At 35.4% G+C, this 14541-nt stretch overlaps 1 long non-coding RNA gene across 1 annotated transcript; it reads right to left on the reverse strand.

Annotated features, from left to right (window-relative positions):
- Window positions 1-12550: 12550 nt before the first annotated feature.
- LOC126884122 (uncharacterized) lies at window positions 12551-12966 on the reverse strand. The gene is made up of 2 exons (XR_007697866.1): window positions 12756-12966; window positions 12551-12656 (listed from the first exon to the last, which is right to left on the reverse strand). It is a non-coding gene; the product is annotated as an uncharacterized LOC126884122 (long non-coding RNA).
- Window positions 12967-14541: the final 1575 nt, after the last annotated feature.

Below are 14541 nucleotides of genomic sequence, written 5' to 3' on the forward strand. Positions count from 1 at the left end.
TATTAAAAAAAACATTCGTTAAAAAAATGAAAAAATCTAACACATTCGTAAAAGAAAAGCGTGGGGCGCGTCGAGGGTAGCGCTCCACGCTTTTCTTTTACGAATGTGTTAGATTTTTTCATTTTTTTAATATATTTTAAATTTTAATCACTCATAACTACTGAAAAGCGTTTCTTAAAAAATTTTTTTTTCATATTTTTTATTCATATTTGACCTGTATAGGTAGGTTTTTAAATGTATCAGTTTTGTCATTGTGGGTCTTCCTTAGTTTTCTCTAACGGATATTTATTCAGATAATTCACCCTTAAAACAATGTCTCATTTCAAAACACCGGCAGCAGTAAATTATGATTATATTCCTTACTCTCATGGTTAGAGTAGCTGGGCACGAAGTACATCAGGTTTTTAGCTATATCTATTTAGGGCATGAATTTAGAATAGAAAAAGACAATCAAACTTGTGAATTGAGAGATCTAGCGTCATATAGGCTTGGGATGGGCAGCATTTGCAGGGTCTATTTTACCACTAGGCACTTAAGGCACCTGCCTCGGGCCCTTATTTGAATGGGACCCGGAAAAATCAAACAAAACATGTTTATTACAATAACAAAACAAATTTTCAAAATTCTTTCATTTTACGAACAGGCAATGATAAATGATAACCATGTTATAATTAAGTGGATAGGCGCAAATGTTCGGCTTCAATGCTCTTTAAATGCATTCATTTTTTCGAATCCTCAAAAAACTAATAAATATTTTTAAAAAATTTAGACGCAGAATGAAAGATTACATTATTACCGAGGGCCGAATTTCCCTTAGAATAAATAAAAAGTTTCTTTTGAATAAGATACATATTTAAAAATAAAAATCACACTAAATTTTCTCTTTTTTTTCACCCCTGTAACTTATTAATATAAACATTATCGAAGATTTCATTATCGGTGGTAACGTAATATTTCATTCTGCGTTTAAATTAAAAAAAAATACTTATTAGTTTTCTCAGGCTTCGAAAAAAACGAATGAATTTGATGTTTGCGACTATCCCCTTAAACAATGTTTAATCGTTTAAATATAAATTTTATTTATTGTTAATAAAAATTTTATTTTCTTGTGCAATTATATTTCTATTAAATAATTAATACATTTAAAAAAGTTATTATTATTATTAAATTATACAGGGCCGTCTCAACCCGGGGGTGCAAGGGGCGAGGCACCCGGGCGCAAAGTCCAAAGGGCGCAAGCCGAACACTTGCTAGGCTCAAACTTGCGCTTCTTGTTCTTAAAAAAACTACAAATACCAAACATATACGAGTACAAGTGAACTTTCGGTATTTTTTACAAATGATATTAATGCTTACTACTTACTATATCTACGATATGCAAATGAAATATGAAACAAATTTAAATTATTCCGACAATAATTTCCAGAAGGTGACGCTTACACTATTTTGAATGTCGAGTGACGATGAATTTTTTTGTTTTTCTGTAGGACAAAAATTGGTTAAGATATAGCTGTTCAAAATTTGCATATATTCGTGATTAGAGACTCGTTTAAGTCCTTTCAACTAGAGCCCTTTCAAGAATAAGCACTTAGAACCGGCGAAATTTACAGATCTTTTAAAGAATATATAAGTAAGTAAAGTAAAGTAGCAGAGAAATTCAACTACATGCCGACACAAATAACACCAAAGAACTCTTTGATAAAGTCAGACTACTCACACGTAAATTCAAGCAGAAATCTTGGTCTATCAAAGATGATGAAGGTAATGTACAGACGGATTTGGACAAGGTTATTGATGTTTGGAGGGCGTATTGTAAGTCTTTATACGCCAATACGGACCAGATGCCAGCGGACACCCGTACCTGACTGCCAGACCTCCACTTTCCATTCTCCTTCAACAGAGACACACCACACTAGTTTTGAATCTGAACCTGACATACTTTTTTCCGAGGTGGAATTCGCTTTAAAAAGACTTAAGTTAAACAAAGCAGCAGGATATGATCTCATTACTGCAGACGTCTTGAAGCATCTTCCGGAATGTGGAGTGAAAATATTACATCGATTGTGTAATGAAATATGGCACACAGGCGTCTGGCCCGAGGATTGGAGAAAGACCATAATCATACCTCTTCATAAGAAAGGTTCAACAAATAATTGTAACAACTACAGGCTATTAGCTCTAATATCACACGCCAGTAAGGTGATCCTCTACATACTGCAACGGCGTCTAGAAAACTTCATAATTTGGCAAATAGCACCTGAGCAGGCTGGATTTGTAAAGAGCAGAGGTACTAGAGAACAAATCCTTAATGTAAGAAACATCATAGAAAAAGCCAGAGAATACCAGATCCCGATATTTATATGTTTCGTCGATTATACAAAGGCCTTTGATAATGTTAGATGGGACAAACTATGGAACATATTGACGACAATGGGTGTACCTAAACACTTGACTCACCTTATTAGAAAAGTGTACCAAGATAACCTGGCATATATTCGAATGGACGGATACCTGTCTGACAAATGCACTTTGGAGAAGGGAGTACGCCAAGGATGCGTTTTATCTCCCTTATTATTTAACATCTATTCGGAGTTCATAATGCGCAGAGTCTTGTCTGGTTGGGAGGGAGGAGTAAACCTAGGTGGTGTTAAGATATCTAACTTGCGTTTCGCAGACGACACTACACTTCTAACCTCTACTCCAGAAGAAATTACTGAATTATTAAAAAAACTCGAGGTAGAAAGTGCTAAATTTGGACTCATGGTTAACTACAACAAAACCAAAATCATGGTTATTGATCGCCAACAACAGTTTCTTGAAACCCAAACTATTGCGGGATGCGAGGTAGTCTCATCTATGATATATCTTGGAGCTCTTGTTAACAACACAGGCAGTTGTGAAGCCGAAATTAGAAGACGCATTCAACTAGCAAGAGCAGCAATGAGTGAACTAAACGGGGTCTGGCGTGATCGTCACATTACTATGACAAACAAAAAGAGTCATGGAAACATGGACAGTCAAAGAATCAGATAGACGACGTATAGACGCCTTTGAAATGTGGACATGGAGACGCCTGCTTCGAATTCCATGGACGGCTCGCCGTACAAATATCTCGGTTCTGGATGAAATTAAACCGGATCAGCGTCTCTCCAGTACCGTTTACTCTAGAATTTTAAAGTTCTTTGGTCATATCCATCGAAGTGATCACAAAATGGAGCGGTTGGTGGTCCAAGGAAGGCCTCAGACTCAACGCCAACGCGGAAGATCTCCACAGCGATGGGCGGACATTACTAAAAAGCTTCTCAACAAACAGTATACTGAGGCAATACATGTAACTGATGACCGCGACCAGTGGAGAAATATTATCAATCAAACTGTCCGAGCTGCTGAAGCCCAATTATGAACCACAACACATCTACTAAGATGTTAATGACTATGATGATGATGAAAGTAACTTCTGAAGCGGTAATGATTAATTTCATTTAGGATACTAATTAGGTGGTGATTTTTAGCAGGACAAAATTTACCATTAAGAGGAACCAGTACAAGTTTGTATGAATCGGATAACGGTAACTTTTTAAAATTAATCGAATGTATTTCCAATTTTGATAATGCGTTATCAGAACACATTGCACGAATTCAAAGTGTTCAGCATCATATGCCTAATTATCGTGGACATAATCAAAATGAATTGATAAGTGTAATTGGTGAAAAAATTAAATGTACAATTGTTGATCTTTTAAAACAACTTACTATTGTTGTTAGGTTTGTTTATCTCAATTCGCCAACAAAGCTTGCCGAAGTTAGAAAGCATTTTCTAGGTTTTTTATCGGTTACTGATACTACCAGACAAGGGTTAGCATAATTATTATTTGTTAGAATTTTTGAAATTAATGAACATTGATTTAGATAATTTACGAGGCCAAGGGTATGATAATGGAGCAAACACGAGAGGAAAAATATAGGCCTTCAAAAAAAATTTAAACATGAATCCTCGTGAATTGTGTGTTCCTTGTGCGGTTTACAGCCTGAATTTAGTGCTAAATGATGCTGCTAAGTGCTCATAGGAAATAACAATTTTTTTTCGATTGTTCAAGAAATTTATGTTTTCTTTGCGCCTCAATATTACGGTGGAATGTCATAATCATAATGAATGAGATACTCACTATTCTATTACATTAAAACCGCTTTTAAATACGCGATGGAAGAGTAGAATTGGCTGATTAAAAATACTTCGTTTTAATATGGGGAATATTTATAGTGCATTTATACCCATTTTTTGACAACAACAAACACGACAATGGTACAAGAAACATCGCAAGCTCATTGATAACAAAATTAAGAACTTTAAATTTATCTGCTCTGTCGTGACATGGTACAATATTTTAGCAAAGGTTAATATTGTCAGCAAAACTTTGCAAACGAGCGATATTATTTTTTCGGAAGCTGTTAAGGTGCTGGATCAAGTTAGTAAAGATTTATCCAACAACCGTACTGACATTTTATGTACTGTTCGTCAACGCCCCTGAAAAAACATTTCATTTACGAGGCTGCAAAAATGGCTCTTTTAGACCCAAAAACAAATTGTAAAATTAACTTATCTTATTATTTATTAAACATTGCCATTGGAAAATTAAGTAAAAGATTTGAAATGTTAAGGGAACATTATATTTTTTAGGATATTTTTTCTTTCTTGGAAAATGTATTGATTTGGAGAAACTCATAAGAAAACTTAAAAAACACGCAATGTTTAAATTTACAAAAAAAAATTAGCGCATGGAAATAGATCTGATATAGATGGTAAAGATCTATTCCATGAGTTAGAATTGTTACCAATATTTTTTATAAATAAAGACACAACTTCACTCGATATTTTGAGTTATATTTCTAATAAATTACTCTTCGTTTTCCCAAATATTTTTACATGTCTCAGGATATATTAAAAACTTCCAGTAACAGTAGCCGAAGGAACGAAAGTCTTTTTCTAAACTTAAATTGATCAAAAATTATCTGCGCTCAACAATGGGCCAAGACAAATTAACAAACCTGGCTTTAATAAGTACAGAAAAGCAAGTAAAAATAGATATCATCGTAGTAATAAAAACCTTAGCCAGTTTAGCCAATTTAAATGTCCTCTACTGTTCTACTGTGGCTTCTACTGTGGCTTCTTATACTGTCCTCTACGTCTCTAAAAGTTAAGGCAAATAAATCATTCAGTCTTCTTCTTCTTCTTTAGGTGCCGTGTCTGTATTCAGACGTTGGCCGTCATCATGTTTACAATTTCCTGAAATCTCTCTCTATCGGCTGCTGCGCGAAATAATTCTTCTACTGTGCAGCCACACCATTGTCTAATATTACGCAGCCATGAAAGTTTCTTTCGACCAATCCATCTCTTTCCCTCCACTTTTCCTTGTATTATAAGGCGACGCAGATGGTATTTACACAGTATATAGAGGTTCCACAGTAAAACCACTCCTCGGTCGGCGCTTTGATCTTCGGAAGTAAACCGGCAACGTACGAAATTGGTAATTCACCATTGGTGGATGCGGGCGGAGGCCGCACGCTCCTTTGGTTAACCTTACAGAGCCGTACTAAATCTTTCTGGGCCTACTACTATTATTTATTAAAATAAAAAATGCGGCTTCCCATATTTAACTGTCCAGATGTTCTTACTAAATGTTAATATTACAAAACTAAAGGGTTTAATAAATGAAAAACAATATTACAATTCAATGTTTATATTTCAACGGTATTTAAAATATCAACGGTATTGCTCAAGTTTTAAATCTCAATGGTTTTTAATATATTGTACACGTCATATAAACGTCAAATAAAAAGGAGGTTAATCTTGAAGCTCTCACGGCATTACTATACTCTGTTTTAAACCAGGAGGAGTAATTTAAATTTACCGCGTCGTAACGCTTGTTTGTAATTCGTCCAACGGCAGGCAAGTTTACTCCACTGTTATGAAATTTTGACGCAATTGACATTTATGAAATTTTGTCACTATTGGCATTTCATAGGTTAATTTGGTTATATCGGCGATTTTTTGTGTTTTCTGCATTATTTGTTTAGTTTCAGTTGTAGTCTGCAAAAATTAAATTTTGCAATAGTCCTACTTTTCATCAAATCAATCGCGTAATATGCAAGATTATATCAATTAAAATTCAAACTGCTAAAAAGTTAACCATTTATTCTATATATTATGTAAAAGTTTTACATGGTTTTACAGTAAAACCAAATCTTAAAATCACAGTAAATGAACGGAAAAAGTTTTTTAATAGTCTCGAGAAGCCTTTTATAATTTATGGTAATTTTTAGCCACAAATTTAAATAAAAAAAAATTCTCTTCGTATTTCTTATTTTTAACAATTTCAACATTTTTTAAATAAATTAAACGAATATTAACTATTCTAATTGGGAAATAAGCCACAATTTAACCTGAAAAAATAATTTTATTAACGTTTCGACTTCCAATTCCGACGCCGTTGTCAAAATATAAAAATAAATTAATATTTTGTATTTTGACAACGACGTCCGAATTGGAAGTCGAAACGTTAATAAAATTATTTTTTGAAGTTAAATTGTGGCCCTGTAAATTACTTGAGGAGTCAGATCAACAAAGCATCTGCATTGTCAGGATGTCTGCGGGACATAGTCTATTAGTCAAATCCATTTTTAAACCACAAGTAAATCCAGTGACCAAAGGAGAATGGGTTGATGCGTTTTTAAGTAAATTATGCCCAGTGTTATCCACTACACAATATTATCCACTTTCAGTGTCATTTAGTTTGTATGAATTAGAAATACGTCTTAAGAATAAGAAAAATACTTCGCCAGGAATAGGAATATACCTTATATTATGTTGGCAAAATATCAAAATAGAAAAAAAAAACACTATTAATTTTTTTTATTTAAATATGGCTATCAGAAGATATTTCAGATAGTTGGAGAGAGTACCGGGTGATTCCTATTCTCCCCCTAAAAAAATTAGGAACTTGAACAATATATAGCAAAATAGCTCTTGAATTAAGTATAGAGCTGCAGAAAAATTTATTATATAGTATTATAGAAGAAGTAATTATCAAAAAAATACATTATAAAACTAAATTATGAATTACTTAACTAACTAAATTATCAAAAAAATATAAAAAGGATTATTTATTAGAGATTAATGTTAGTATTAGTTTACGGATAAAATTGTATACGAAACATGACTAATAAGTAAAAAAAAAATTAAAATTTGCGAATGGATTTAGTGTCCGCAGTCATATAAACCCAAACAAACAACAAGTTTTAAAGCTAATTATGTTTCCAAATTATTAATTTCCTATGTCCTTTTGTCTGAGATACTTTAAAATTTAAAATGGTTAAATAAGCAAATTCAAAATTATATACGTACCCATCAGCTTCCTTGGGAAATCGGAAAAAACTGTAGTTACAATTTTTTGAATTGTTCGTGCACATTTTCGCTGAACACCGAAACACGCTGAATACCAGTTCGAATTTTACTCTGTTCAACTTCACAATACTAACAATTATTCACAAAACTAACTCAATTTAAGCAAAATACGGCACTGTTAACCCGTACGTTCCTACTCGACTAGCAATGGAAGAATGGTTCTCGGGCGGCCAAGAAATATGCGCAGTCGCCCTGCGCGTTGAAAGATTTTACTTCCAATTTTTCGGAGAGTGGTTCTACTGTGGAACCTCTATACATAGGCGTAACCAGGGGGCGGTTTTGGGGGTTGTAACCCCCCCCCCCATTGGGATGTACTTTGAGCTCTATACGCTTAACACCATAGCCCTCAGAGACCTTCCACTAGTTGTAACCCCCCCTTTCAGGTAGTTGTAACCCCCCCTTAGGATCATCCTGGTTACGCCTATGCCTCTATATACTGTGGTATTTAGGTCCTCTAATTATATGGCCGAAGTATTCTGTTTTTCTCCTCTTTATGATGCTTATGAGCAGACGTTCCGAATTCATCATTTGAAGAACATCTTCATTGGAAGTGTGCGAAACCCACGATATCTTTAGGATTCGTCGATAGCACCACAATTCGAATGCTTCTATTTTGTTTAGCATTGTGGTTTTTAACGTCCATGTCTCACAACCATACAATAGGATACATAACAATAGGATACAATAGGACACATAACATTTCAGCACCTTCTTTCGAATATTCATCGACAGGTTTCTATTACATAAAACTGGTTTCCAGGTGATAAAAGCCTTCCGTGATATTTCGATCCTAGTTATTATCTCTTCATCAGAGTCACAATTTACATTTTAACCAGCTGCCAAGGTACTTGAAATGATTTACCCGTTCTAACTCCTCTCCATCAAGAGAAAGCTGACCTTGATCTATATTAATCTTTCCAACTGCCATCCACTTTATTTTTGAAATGTTGATTTTAAGGCCTCTCCGATAGCTTGCTTCACTGACTAGATTTAGTAGTGTCTGAAGATCTTGTAAATTTTCAGCAAGAATGGCTGTATCGTCAGCGTATCTAATATTGTTGATTACTTCTCCGCCTAGCCTTACTCCCTCTTGTCTGTCATCCAAAGCCTCCCTAAAGATTTCTTCAGAGTACAGATTAAAAAGGGTGGGTGATAAAACACAACCTTGTCGTACTCCACGTTTTATCGGCAGTTTTTCACTACGACTGTCTCCAATTTGGATAGAGGCTACTTGATTGTAATATAAGTATTTCAGCAGTCTTATATCGTAGTGGTCAAGTCCTGCTGCCTGCAGACAATCGAAAAGTGTATCATGTTGTACTCGGTCGAATGCCTTCTCGAAGTCGATGAAACAAACATAAACGTTCTTTCGGAATTCACAACTTTTTTGTAATAGAACGCGCATACAAAATAGTGCTTCTCTAGTTCCTAGACCATTTCTAAATCCAAATTGCTTATTACCCATTCTAGTTTCGCACAGAAGGAATACTCGGTTTTGTATAATACGTAAAAGTATCTTAAGTGTGTGACTCATCAAACTGATTAATCTAAAATCGCTGCATTTGGTGGGCCTGCTTTTCTTTGGTAATGTTATAAACAGTGACTCCAACCAATCATCTGGTATTTTTCCTTCGTTGTAAATTTTGTTAAAGAAAGTAGTCAAGTAAGTAATGTTTTCCTCATCCAAAAGTTTAAGTAGCTCAACAGGGATTTGATCTGGTCCAGGTGCTTTATTGTTTTTGGCTTGTTGTATTGCTTTTATGACTTCTGACTTCAGTATACTGGGACCTCTGTCTAATTGGTTGTCACAGGTAGTATTTGGAGCATTTTCTCGAGAAGCATCGTCAAAAAGGTCACTGATGTGTCTCTCCCATTCTTTGCACTGTTGTTCGTGATCACAAATTTTTCCGTCTGCGGTTTTAAGTACGTGAGCATTTTTCTGTTTTCTAATTCCGGAGGTATATTTAAGTTTCTTGTGGAGGTTGAAACTGTCATGCTTTTTTTGGAGGTCTTCTATTTCTTTACATGAATTCTCGAGCCAGGATTCTTTGGTCTGTTTAATTTTTCTTTTTATGAGTTTGTTAATTTCACGGTATTTGATAATATTTCTATTTTTGTATTTTCGTCGAACTTCCATCAAGTCTAGAATTTCTTGGTTCATCCATTCATTTTTTGCCAACATTGTAGGTGTTTTTAAAGATTCCCTTACGTCCTCTAAAATCGAGTTTTGAATATCGTACCAACATTCGTTAATAGTTCTGTTTTCGTTTGGTATATTTGATATTCTGTGCATTTTACTATTTATCTGCTGTGCTATGTGTTCGCGCGTTTGGGTGTTTTTAAGGGGGTCGAGATATATCTTACTAGGCTTAGTTGGCTTTGTTAGTTTCTTTAATTTAATTTGTATTTTGGAACAGAGTAAATTATGATTTGAGTTTATGTCGGCGCCGGGGTAAGTTCTTACATCTTTAATATTGTTCCGAAATCGATGGTTTATTAGGATGTAGTCTATTTGATTCCGTACTATTTTACCTTGATGTCCATCTTGAGGGGATTTCCACGTGTAGAGACGCCTTTCTGGAAGTTGAAACCAGGTATTTGTAATGACGAAGTCATTTTCTTGGCAGAATTCTATTAGACGCTCACCTCTTTGATTTCTCTCTCCCAAGCCGAACTTTCCGGTGATGTTTTGTGTCATCTTTTGTCCAACTTTAGCGTTAAAGTCTCCCATAATTATTGTTGTTTCGTGTTTCTTTGTTGTTTTTAGCACTTCTTCTATTTGATGGTAGAATTCTTCCATTTTCTGCTCATCTGCATCTGTAGTGGGAGCATAAACTTGGATGATATTTATATTTACAGGTTTAGCATTCAGCTGTATTAAAATTACTCTGTCTGACATTGGGATGAAGTTAGTCACATATTTACTAATATGCTGTTTCATAATTATGCTACTCCGTTTCGATGCATATGGTCTTGATTTCCAGAAAAATAAACGGCGTATCCGTGTGCTATGAAATTCCCTGTATTTGGCCATCTTGTTTCACATACCCCCATGATAGTAATGTTTAGTCTGTCCATTTCAGAGAGTAGATTTCTCAGCTTACCGGCTTCATATAAAGTTGTTACATTCCATGTAGCTATTTTATACGGATTTTTCATTTTCATCTTATGTCTGGTGATGTTTTGCTCACAGGGATTTCGCTGGCTAGCGACCTGGGAAGCCCTGTGGTTTAATTTTGTATTCCTTCCCCTGCCGGATCTTGAGTTCCGCAGCCCATGATCAGTAATGTTATTCGTTTCACTAATTGATTTCATGATAACTTTACTAGGGATTATAATGGGGTGGTTTCCCGTTGCCTTCCCCATCGCAGTGTTTTAGCCGTATCAATCTAATATAGTAATTGTCGCCTAAAAGTGTCCGTATTAAACTGTTCCGAAACTTTTTTTCCACCTTAACACAGTAATGAAAATGCTGCTTCCCATTTCCATGTGATAGATTTTATACTAACCCTAAAATCCGGGGTCGCCACTTCCGCCTTCCTCGCCGTACCGAAGGCTTCCCTCTCCGCCGTGGCTGCCGTTGTGGTCTTCATCTGTAACCCTGGACAAGGGACCCTAAGCAGGTACTAGTTTCCCGGGCCAAGAAACCCCTGGAATCTGTGGGGGGCAGGGATTGATTCAGTTTCCCTGATAGGACTATCCAAGGAGTTCTAAGGAGTTCCTACCCACTACCCATTCAGTCTGCCTGTCGTCATTTTGTTTGATTTTGATCTATTACTCGTAAATAAATCCGTCGTTCTTTTATCTTCCCTATTGTCATCATGATTACTATCGTCGTCGGTGACGTCTTTACCTTGTAATATGATAAACGTCTTTATCACTGTCATCGTCGCTAGCGTCTTCGTCTTCATCGTCATTCTCGTCTTTAAAATTGAAGTCGTTCAAAAATGAACAAATACGTTTAATCACGTCTTCCTCTGAACCAGCGTAGTTCAGATCCAAAACATTGCAAACTGCTACTAAGTCCGGCATACTTAGTTTGTTTTTCACGTCGTCTATTTTTGTGAAATATTCCTCGGACTCTTTATCCCACGAAAAATTTGTAAAATTCCGCAAATTCTTCCTAGTTTGTCGCGGCAACCCTTTATCCCCGTAACATGCAACGCCTTAACAGCGCTTAATGCCGAATTTCTAAGGTTTAAACTAATTTTTGGAAAATCGTTAAGAGTTTGTTTAGACTGCATTTTAAAAAGGTATATAATAATAATAATAAATAAAAAAAAAAACAAAAATAAAAAGATAGATTATCTTTTAACTAAAAAGTTAGATTATTTTTCCCGTGTGCAAATTGTATTTGTGAACTGTAAAATTGTAGTCGCTTTTCCTCCAAAATTATCAATATTTACTACAAATACTAACAAAGTTATGATTTATTAAAATAAATGAACAAAAAAACAATGAAAAAACAAAAAAAAGTTAATCGTTAAATAATTTATGATAGTTCTTCCGCAACATTCACTGTTTATCGTCAAATATACAGTTTACAGTTCCTCGAAAAAATAATCTTTGGTCAGATTTCCAATTTCCAGACCAAAGTGTCTTGACTACTTTTAAAATATTGGAACAAACACACCTGATTTCTCCTTGGTAATACTGCTTGCTATGATTGCCTCTCGTCGTCGTCGTCGTCACTGCCCAAACAGCCGTCGTATTTGTCTAACAGCGTCGTCTACACTGTACTAGCCTGCTACTCCACCAACAGTTCACAAAATCCGGAAGTCACCAATAGTTTAAAAAAGTCCGAAAATCACCAACAGTTTTCACGTTTCCCGAACAGTCATAAACAGTTTCCAAAAATTACGTCACGTCACTTGAGCCGATTTTTTAAATTACACGTCACTTTACGGTATTTCGCGAACTTCATAACGAAATTGTCTTTCTTAGATCCGCGATTGAGCCCCAAGATGTAGGATTCCTTAAAGACAATCGTAATAAAAGTCCTTGTGATATTTAACAGTTTTAATTAATAAAATAGATAACTATGTAACGGGTAGTTCTTTCAGGACGACAGACTCAGTAAAACACAGGTTGAAAACAAAGCAAATCTATTAATTCTAAACTATGTACAATATAAGGCAAAATAATAATTTAATATTCTATTTCGTCCCAGCGAAGTCCTCCTGCGGATGGGCGTCTGTAACAGAAAAACAAAATTAACAGCGGTATTTAAATATATATTTATCGGGGCTCGCTCACTACGCTTGCCTCCGTTGAGTTACGAGTCGCAAATTACCTCACTTCAGTACACCTTGCATCTCGTCTCGAGTTGGCCTGCCTAAGTTTACGAATCACCTCAAAACAGTGCACGTCGCGACTCAGGTCCGCCCGCCTCGCTCACTTCGCTTGGCTGGTTATGGAGCCCAGAACGGTCGTTCAGGACTGACGGATCGTCACTTGCGGTGCTCTTAAATATCCCTCTGGCGGCGTTGGTTCGGAGAGGTGGAACTTAGTGGGGGCACCTGCGCGATTTGAGAGAATCGCTCGGTTCGGAGTGTCGACGCGTGCTTCGCGTATTGATGTATCATTACAACTAAATTATTGATACTATTAAATTGACGAAATGTAAAAATGTTTGTGTAATTGCGACTAAAATTTTACGAGTTCTTGTTCTTACAAAAAGAAATGTATTTAGAGATAAGTAATTGCGTCTAAACAATATTATAACCAGCTTGTCATAATAGGTACGTCTAAAAGCGAATTTTTACGTCTTATCCCCAAGAACACGACTGTCGCCGTTCTCATCTTAAAATCGACTAAATACCTACCTTATCTAAAAATACCACCCCTACGATAAAACAAATTCTCTTAAATACATCTAATCTCTCTTTTCCGTTTTCCAATGAGAACCAACCCATTAAAATTGGTTCAAAGTATGTACCGACCTTTTCCCAATAAACGAAAACTATTAAAATCAGTCAAGGCGGCTACTTATGTTTATCTTGCAACTCCGATTCCCGATCCCCAAGCTAATCCGCACATATGTGTTCTTATGCGTGAGACTCTTATTTCGTTTTCGGAATAATAATTAAGAAAACTTATATATACAGGAGAATTTAAAATTAAGGTAAAATATTTACAATTCTACATTTATGTTTATCTTACTGAATAGAGAATTGAATAACCTTTCAAATGAGCTAGCACACGATTCCTATTCCCTATTTAAAAATAAAGGGTGGGGGAAGTGGAAGGGAGGGGTTGACAAATGACAGATGTATGTACCGTAAAAATGTACCTCTTAGATCAAAAATCAACCTGTTTCGGCATTTCCTTAAAATCTAATAACTACTGCCAAATATCGAGGGGGGCTGTTTTCTTTGGCCCACACTGTATATAGGTTGTGTCAAAATTGGCGGAACAGTCGTTTATTTCGCGAAACAAACATCGGTACAAAAACTGAAAAACACGTGTTCAATATTTTTAAACAATCTGTGGAACACCAAACACGACTCCCCCCAAGGCAACAAGTGATGTCAATAACGTCGAGGAAACGTCAGTTTTTGGTTGTATATATACATGTGTTTGAACAATACGTCATATAGACGTCTTTTGTGGGTGATTTTAAATACTTAAAATTAATGACGTTAAAATACGTTTAAAAAAACGTTTTTTTCAGACAGCCTAATTCTGAAGTCACAAAATTGGGAGGAGCTTATTGACTTTAACTCCAAACGATTTCGTTTATAACGTTAAATGGTCATAAGACATTTTTCATTTATTGTTTACGTGCTTTGTTTGGTTAAATAAGACATTTCATAAAGATATTTAGTTGAAGAAAGGTGTTAATTAAGAGATTTTTATTAATTTTGCTCAGGTGAGTTAGTCCTAGTTATCCTAACAAAATCTGACAGGAAAAATATAAGTCCCTGAGAACGATAAGTCTGATGTTATTGATATCATTCGTATTGAAGACTCTAGAAAAAGCTGATCGATAGGCATATTAGATATGGTGTATTAGATGAAAGTCTGATACATCAGAGGCAGTTTGCATAGCAAGAAAGGCTCTCAACAGAAATGGCACT

This window comes from Diabrotica virgifera, chromosome 1, assembly GCF_917563875.1.
Source record: "Diabrotica virgifera virgifera chromosome 1, PGI_DIABVI_V3a".
In the NCBI taxonomy this organism is placed as follows: domain Eukaryota; kingdom Metazoa; phylum Arthropoda; class Insecta; order Coleoptera; family Chrysomelidae; genus Diabrotica; species Diabrotica virgifera.